Source organism: Myotis yumanensis, unplaced genomic scaffold (assembly GCF_028538775.1).
Source record: "Myotis yumanensis isolate MYYU_CA2020_CCGP unplaced genomic scaffold, mMyoYum1.0.hap1 SCAF_9, whole genome shotgun sequence".
In the NCBI taxonomy this organism is placed as follows: Eukaryota; Metazoa; Chordata; class Mammalia; order Chiroptera; family Vespertilionidae; genus Myotis; species Myotis yumanensis.
This window is the reverse complement of record NW_027223760.1, coordinates 46336730-46344665: the sequence shown is the minus strand read 5'-3', so window position 1 is coordinate 46344665 and position 7936 is coordinate 46336730.

Here is a 7936-nt window from a genome sequence, read left to right as displayed (position 1 = left end):
ACACAATTTAGTACATAGCAGGTATATTCATCCATGGAGTACTAACAGTAAAAAGGAAAGAATTACTGACTTTCATAGACATTATGAGTGAAAAAAGCCGGAAAAATAAAGGAGTTAATATTTTTGATTCCATTTAGCTAATTACAGGAATCAAAGAATGGTTGACTGAGGGGGGAGCAGTTAATTGGGGAGAGAAATTTCTGGGATGATGGCAATGCTATGTCTTGATTGGGGTTATATTTACATGGGATTGCACTTGTTAAAATACATTGACTGTATAGTACACTTAAGATCTGTGTATTTTACTACACGTAAGTTATATCTTAAAGAAAGGATCAGTAAAGACAAATAACTGGTTGTTTTATTTTAACAAAGAAAGGCAATCTTCCCTGGTGATTTTGATGTACTCCTAGGTTAGGGAGCACTATTCTATAGATCTTTTTTCATTTTTAATATTCTTACAAATGATGAAGGAGTTAGGGGATTTCAGATCAGCACCTGTTTATTGTGTGCCTTCATAAAGTGATTCTCCAATGCACAGGTGCAAATGAGAAGAAGGGACTTGTTTCAGGTCACGTTACAATTATTTATGGAATGGGAACCATATTACCAGCTTTCAAGTTTTGGTATTAAAGAAAAATATTAGTACAGCACACCAAGTAGGTATAAAGGGGTTCAGGGTGTTAGAGCTTTCGGTCTCCCAGGATGTAACCCTAAACCTACGTCTGTGTTGTGAGGAGCAATTTGGGAGCAGGCAGATTTTTCTGTGGTGCTGAAAAAGGCCTGCGCTGACCACACAGATGCAGGGAATGTGATCTCAACAGGAAGTGTCTCCAGTCTCCAGCACACCTCTCACTCCTGTAACTCTACCCACACTTCCCTGCGACTTTCAAGTCTTTCCTTCCAGGGATGGACTTTTCAAGCTTAACCTCTGCAGCACTGGGTCCACCATTAGTATTTTCCTTTCCGAGGCATTTTCAGTGGATGTTTTACCAGACATCTTTGAATTCTCTGGGAGCAGGAATCACGGCTCATGCATCTAACACATAGTGGGGGCTGAATGTTTGTGGAATCGCTGTAAGTATTTAACAACAAAGAAGAAACCATCCTCATTTCCATCCGCACCAGCTTGCAGTGTTATTTACGCAAGCACTTTGACGCAACTTCATGAACTGCAGAATTAAATCTGCAACCACAAAAGAAAGAAGCTGGTTTCTTATGGCCCTTTAGTAACTTCAGAAAAGTTTTGGGAAGTCTCTAAATTGAATTTAACTGTTGAGCACAGGCTGAACTTAAAACCCTCATCTGTTTTAAGTCATCCCCTCCCTCCCATACCCTGTAGACTCATACAAGGGTCTGAATCCTAAGTGCTTTGGCTAAGGACATGTGCCCTGTGTAAAAGGCCAAGGAACCCAAGGGGCTGAGATTACTGCCTGCATCACCACATTCCTTTTGTTTGAATCCACTCAGATGAAAACCACTGAGTGGTTGTAGAGTGTCTTGCACAGAGCAATTGGGCCCCATCAGGCCATAAAGGTGGGCAGAAAGAGCACAGCTCCACAAAGGATGTTGGCAGGATTCAGGAAGCAAAACAGGAAGATGGTAAGAAAAACGGATATTTTGTAACAACAATATGCCAAAAATTTCCTGCTTGAAAATAAGGGTGTAATTGGCATCCACCTTGAAGCTAAACCCCATGTAATTAATTTTTTGTGTGTTCTGGCACTGGCCATGCCAATTATCTCGTTGGTACTCAGTGAACCTTTCGGAATGCAAGGGGAGTACATTTATTAATCAGGATAACTGCTGTAATATGCCATTGAAGTAATATTGGGGGGAGGGTGTTTGAAACAAGGAGAGTTCATTTCTTTCTTTATTTATATTTTTTAGAAAATAGTAAAATTTTCTTTTCTTTTCTTTTTTAAAATTGTTCTATTGCTTAAAGTGTTACAAAGAGTATTACATAGGTCTCCTTTTTTTTTCTCCCCTTGACCCTCCCCTAGCCTCCCCTACCCCCAGTGTCTTGTGTTCATTGGTTATGCTTATATGCATGCATACAAGTCCTTCGGTTGATCTCTTACCCACCCCCGCAACCTTTCCCGGCCTTCCCGCTGTAGTTTGACAATCTGTTTGATGTTGCTCTGCCTCTGTATCTATTTTTGTTCAAAAGTTTATAATGGTCTTAATTATCCATAAATGAGTGAGATCATGTGATATTTTTCTTTCATTGACTGGCTTATTTCACTTAGTATAATGCTCTCCAGTTCCATCCATGCTGTTGCAAATGGTAAGAATTCCTTCTTTTTTATAGCAGCACAGTATTCCATTGTGTAGATGTACCACCGTTTTCTAATCCATTCATCTACTGATGGGCACTTAGGCTGTTTCCAGATCTTAGCTATGGTAAATTGTGCTGCTATGAACATAGGGGTGCATATATCCTTTCTGATTGGTGTTTCTGGTTTCTTGGGATATATTCCTAGAAGTGGGATCACAGGGTCAAATGGGAGTTCCATTTTTAGTTTTTTGAGGAAACTCCATACTGTCTTCCATAGTGGCTGCACCAGTCTGCATTCCCACCAGCAGTGCACGAGTGTTCCTTTTTCTCCACATTCTCTCCAGCACTTGTTGTTTGTTGATTTGTTGATGATAGCCATTCTGACAGGTGTGAGATGGTACCTCATTGTTGTTTTGATTTGCATCTCTCGGATGATTAGTGACTTTGAGCATGTTTTCATATGTCTCTTGGCTTTCTGAATGTCCTCTTTTGAAAGGTGTCTATTTAGGTCCTTTGCCCATTTTTTGATTGGATTGTTTATCTTCCTTTTGTTAAGTTGTATGAGTTCCTTATAAATGTTGGAGGTTAAACCCTTATCAGTGATAACATTGGCAAATATGTTCTCCCATGCAGTGGGCTTTCTTGTTGTTTTGTTGATGGTTTCTTTTGCTGTGCAGAAGCTTTTTATTTTGATGTAGTCCCATTTGTTTATTTTCTCTTTAGTTTCCAATGCCCTATCAGTGAAGAAATTGCTTTGGCATATGACTGAGATTTTCTTGCCTTTGGATTCCTCTAGTATTTTTATGGTTTCCCGTCTTACATTTAAGTCCTTTATCCATTTTGAATTTATTTTTGTGTATGGTGTAAGTTGGTGGTCTAGTTTCATTTTTTTGCATGTATCTGTCCAATTTTCCCAACACCGTTTATTGAAGAGACTGTCTTGACTCCATTGTATGTTCTTGCCTCCTTTGTCAAATATTAATTGAGCATATTGGTTCAGGTCGATTTCTGGGCTCTATATTCTATTCCATTGATCTATATGTCTGTTCTTGTGCCAGTACCAGGCAGTTTTGAGAACAGTGGCTTTGTAATACAGCTTGATATCTGGTATTGAGATCCCACCTACTTTGTTCTTTCTCAGGATCGCTGCAGCTATTCGGGGTTTTTTTTATTCCAGATGAATTTTTGGAGAGTTCGTTCTAGGTCTGTGAAGTATGCCATTGGAATTTTAATGGGAAGTGCGTTGAATTTATAGATTGCTTTGGGTAGTATGGGCATTTTAATGATGTTGATTCTATGAATCCAAGAACATGGTATGTTCTTCCATCTGTTTATGTCTTCCTCTATCTCTTTTTTCAACATCCTGTAGTTTTCTGAGTACAGGTCTTTTACCTCTTTAGTTAAGTTTATTTCTAGGTGTCTTTATTTGTTTGGTGCGATGGTAAATGGGATTGCTTTTTAAGTCTCTCTTTCTGTAAGTTCACTATTGGTGTATAGAAATGCCATAGATTTCTTGGCGTTAATTTTGTATCCTGCTACATTGCCGAATTCATTTATTAAGTCTAATAGTTTTTTGATGGAGTCTTTAGGGTTTTTTATGTACAATATCATGTCATCTGCGAATAAGGACAGTGAGAGTTTATTTCTTGTTCGTATCACTGTACAGTGAGGATAAGGAGGAGAAGGGGTCATGGATACAGGAGGCTTAGGGGCTAAGTCTAACACATCACTTCTGCCCACACACATTCTATTGGCCATCACTTAGTTATGTGGCTTCTACCCATTTCAGTGGGAGCTGGAAAATGCGTTCTAGTTTTAGGCCTTGAAGAAAAAAGAAAAGGGGTTTTATGAACACATAGCATTGTCTCTGCTAAAGTGTATAACTGTAGGTGGCAATAATATAAATTCTATCCTTACAAAGATACTTAAATATCTCCTGAAAAGTGGGAAAAAGGGTATGTTTCATTCTAATCGTCCCAGGTGGTGTTAGTGTTTTTTCTGGGGATGTTAATTGTAGACAGTGGCCCAGTCACTCTTGTACCATCTTCATGACCAATGACTATTCCTGAACTTACAATTTGATGATTAGCATTGATTATAAAATGGTTGCACAAAGCAGATTTTTGCTGTGGTACTAAAATCATATATATTTTGAGGGGCATTCAAAACCTTTAGTTGATTGGGAGGCAGGACATAAGACTCTATTATAGGACTTCTAAATTATTGTTTTATTCCTCTACTTTATAATATTATACCACTAAGCAGCATTATTAACCAATATCCCATTGTAATTACAATATAAGATATAAAAGGTCAGTCAGAAGAGAATGCCTTCAAATTTCTAAACTAGGTTCAAAAGCACATGTTAGCAATGGGGCCCTCAAACAGGTGATACGAGTCAGAGAGGAGAGTAAGTCCAGATCTGAAACTCTGGGAAGGGAAGAAAGACATGGCTGGGAGCCCTTAACAGTTTGGGAGAAGATTGAGTGTTCCCTGCAAAAGTTGGAAGTCGGGAGAGAATTCCAGAAGCAGAGTTGGTAGGTGCTGTTTTAGTTGTCTCTGGCCATGTACCATAGGCATTTCCAACTGGACTCACTTCCTTTGGACTCAACTCAATGTCTGGGTGAAGGATTAGTGAATCCCTCAACTGGGTTCTCGTGGATGATGAGGCATCTGGAATCTATAGGCACTGTTTTAGGCCATGCCTCAATCAAACCATCTTCAAGTGTGTTTGTTTGTTTTAAGTTGTCTTTAAAGTCAAAGATCTGACATGGAGCTTGCGAATTAGTATAGTTACATTGGTGACAACTAGAAATGCAAGCCATAATCTTTTCCTGCTAGGACTGCCACTCCCAGGAAAGTCACAATTTCATTTTCTAATGCAATACAGCATTCTCTTCTGAGGGCATTTTAAGTTCTTACTGCTCTGCCTGTTGTAGTATGAAAATGATTGAGTCATGCCGGGTCCTGGCCTGCACATTCCCATGTGGTTAATTGCAGCAGCATGTGGCAGAAGCCCTTACAGAATATGTAATCTGATGCTACTAATCTGTGATGGTGTCAGGTGCATAAAATGCTCCAAATAGGTGGACATTTTTTTTTCTTATTTTATTGGGAGTTTGGAAATTTGCCCAATAGTTTTGAGAACAGGGAAAAGTTTGCCATTCCTGGTGGTGGAAGGAGGATAAGGATGGAAGGAAGGGTGTCTAGGATAGAAGTGTGACTGAGAGGAGGGAGCAAGGAGATAGCAGGCCTCGGGAGCAGAGGGGAGAGAGTAGCATAGAGAGAGACTTTGTGAATAAAGGGCTAAGTGTGTTTCATTCACTTGAAATGAGTGAAAATCACCCCATTAATATGAGGCCCCAAGTCAGAGAAGTGATTCCTTATCAGATAACTTAGGTTAGACCAAAAAAAAAAAAAAAAAAAAAAAGGATATCATCAGTACCAGTGGGCAACTCATATAACCTCTCCCAGTCTCAGTTTCTCATATGCAAGTTGGAGACACTAATAGTACTACCTAAGGGATTGTGAAATTTCTAAGAGATGATATACGTAAAGCACATAGCACAGAACCTGCCATGGAGTGAGACCTCAATATAGTTTAGTGATGAAGATGATGGTGATGAAGATGATGGAAGACATCAACGATGATGCCAGAAGAATCAAGCCAATGAATTTTATCTCAAACCAATGGCATGCATTTAAATAAACATTTAATCAGATTTAAAAATTACTGGGCCATTTCCAGCCCCACCAAAGAGCTATATGGTAGCTCCAATTTTATTTGCAGATTTTCCACCTCTCTTTCATTCCCACAATCCCCAAACACATGGACAAAGGAGAAACTAAAGCCTCAAAGAAATGCCAATGCCTGCGTATTTAGGATATACAGTTATAGTGTTGGAGGCAACATCAAGAAATCATCTTTTATGGAAAATTGTATGTAAATATCCAAGACAGATGAGTGTCTATAGTGTTCTTAAAGACTTCTAAAGGTGTGGCTTTTCTCAATAGTTGGATTTAGGCTCTGATTATCTAGATGTTTAACTTAAACAGCATTTCAATCTGGTTCTGATCTCCCTGGCAATGCACAACAGCTGGAGCTCTATAAAATAGTCCATGACCCATAGGGTCAGAAGATAGGAATAACATCCATACTATAACCTAGCTGTGCTAAACCAGGCTTAGCACAGATTCCTAAAGGTGAGCTTAAGGTCAGGTGTCATCTGCCTTCAATCAGGGCTGTTTGTGGGGAAAATGAGAAGCATATCATGCCACAATGCAGTCCAGATGTCTGAAGAACCCCCAGGGAAGAGAATCAAGAGGCAATAATGCAAAGCAGGTGGAGTTCAAGGTGACTCATGTGGGCAGCTCTGGATTGGCCCATTCTGACATCAAAATAGCCAGAAAAGGGTAGAAGTTCCATAGTGGAAGTTCAGTTTGGACAGTCTCTTTGGGACTCTCTTGCGGAACATGCTTTGGTTCACGGTAGAGCTGAATGTGAATCCAGCTATGATGCGGGCCTGCTGTTGTTTCCATCACTTCCTTCAGAGCCCTTTTTGCAGGCCTTCATGACCTCTATGGATCTCCACTAGACTCTCCCCAGGGTCCTCCCCATCTTTTAAGTGGAGGAGAACAAATCTGTATGCCCCATGCCATATACCATGTGAGTGCTGCTAATTCATCCGAGGGCAGTCCTCCCACAAAAAAACACACAAACAAACAAATAAAACAAGAGCATACTTTTTCTGACTCATGTGCATCATATGTTCCAACATATGGGTCATTCCCATTTAATTAGTTGAATCTCTCATTCTTTATGTTTTAGTTGTACAGTTTGTTTGGCATCCTTAAGCATATAACTTGTGCCTGGCTAGGGAAACAGGCCTCATATGTTTTATTTTTATTCCTCCAATGTTTTAAACAGTGCGAACACCATAGGTGAATGGCAAATGCTTTTTGAGCACCTGCATGAGTAAGGCATGAAAATAAAAAGCATCCATCATTTTGCTTACCCTGATTTTTATTTCAGATCCTAGACCAGGGGCTTGGATGCATCAATATGCTTACACACAGCTGGATGCAATACCTTCAGTTTTCCTGGTACCATCTGCCAGCTAAGTCATTCCCTGGAGGCCAAGAGACACAGAACAAAAGGAGCATTGGAAAAGGGAGGAAGGAGGTGTGGAAACTGGAAGGAAGAGGTGTTTAAGGGAAATGGTGTACATTAGCAGATGTCACAGAGATTTATTTCTTTTTCTATGGGGATTTACTCTAGTGACCAAATTCTGCTTTCGGGATTTTTTCCAAAAAGCACTTGATGCATTTATCCTTTGCTATGGGGACTGCTCTGTTGGCAAAGCTTTCCTTCTTCTCACATTTTTGGATTCAGGTTTTAGATGTGAAATATTAAGAGGAGCAACCCCTTGACATTGCTGGGAGAAAGGAAGTAGAAAGCTCGGGGTAGGGGAGGGAGTTGCCTGAATAATTTCTCTAGGTTCCTTTCTCAAAAGCATCTTGCCTCCCACTGCTCACTCTTGGAGTGACCACATCAAGGACATTGGAGGAGTGAGGGCCTCAGACCCTCTGTGTGGTGGGGAAGTGGGAGGACTTTGTTTCAGCTGCATTTTGAAACCAGTGGCCAGACAACAGGTCCTG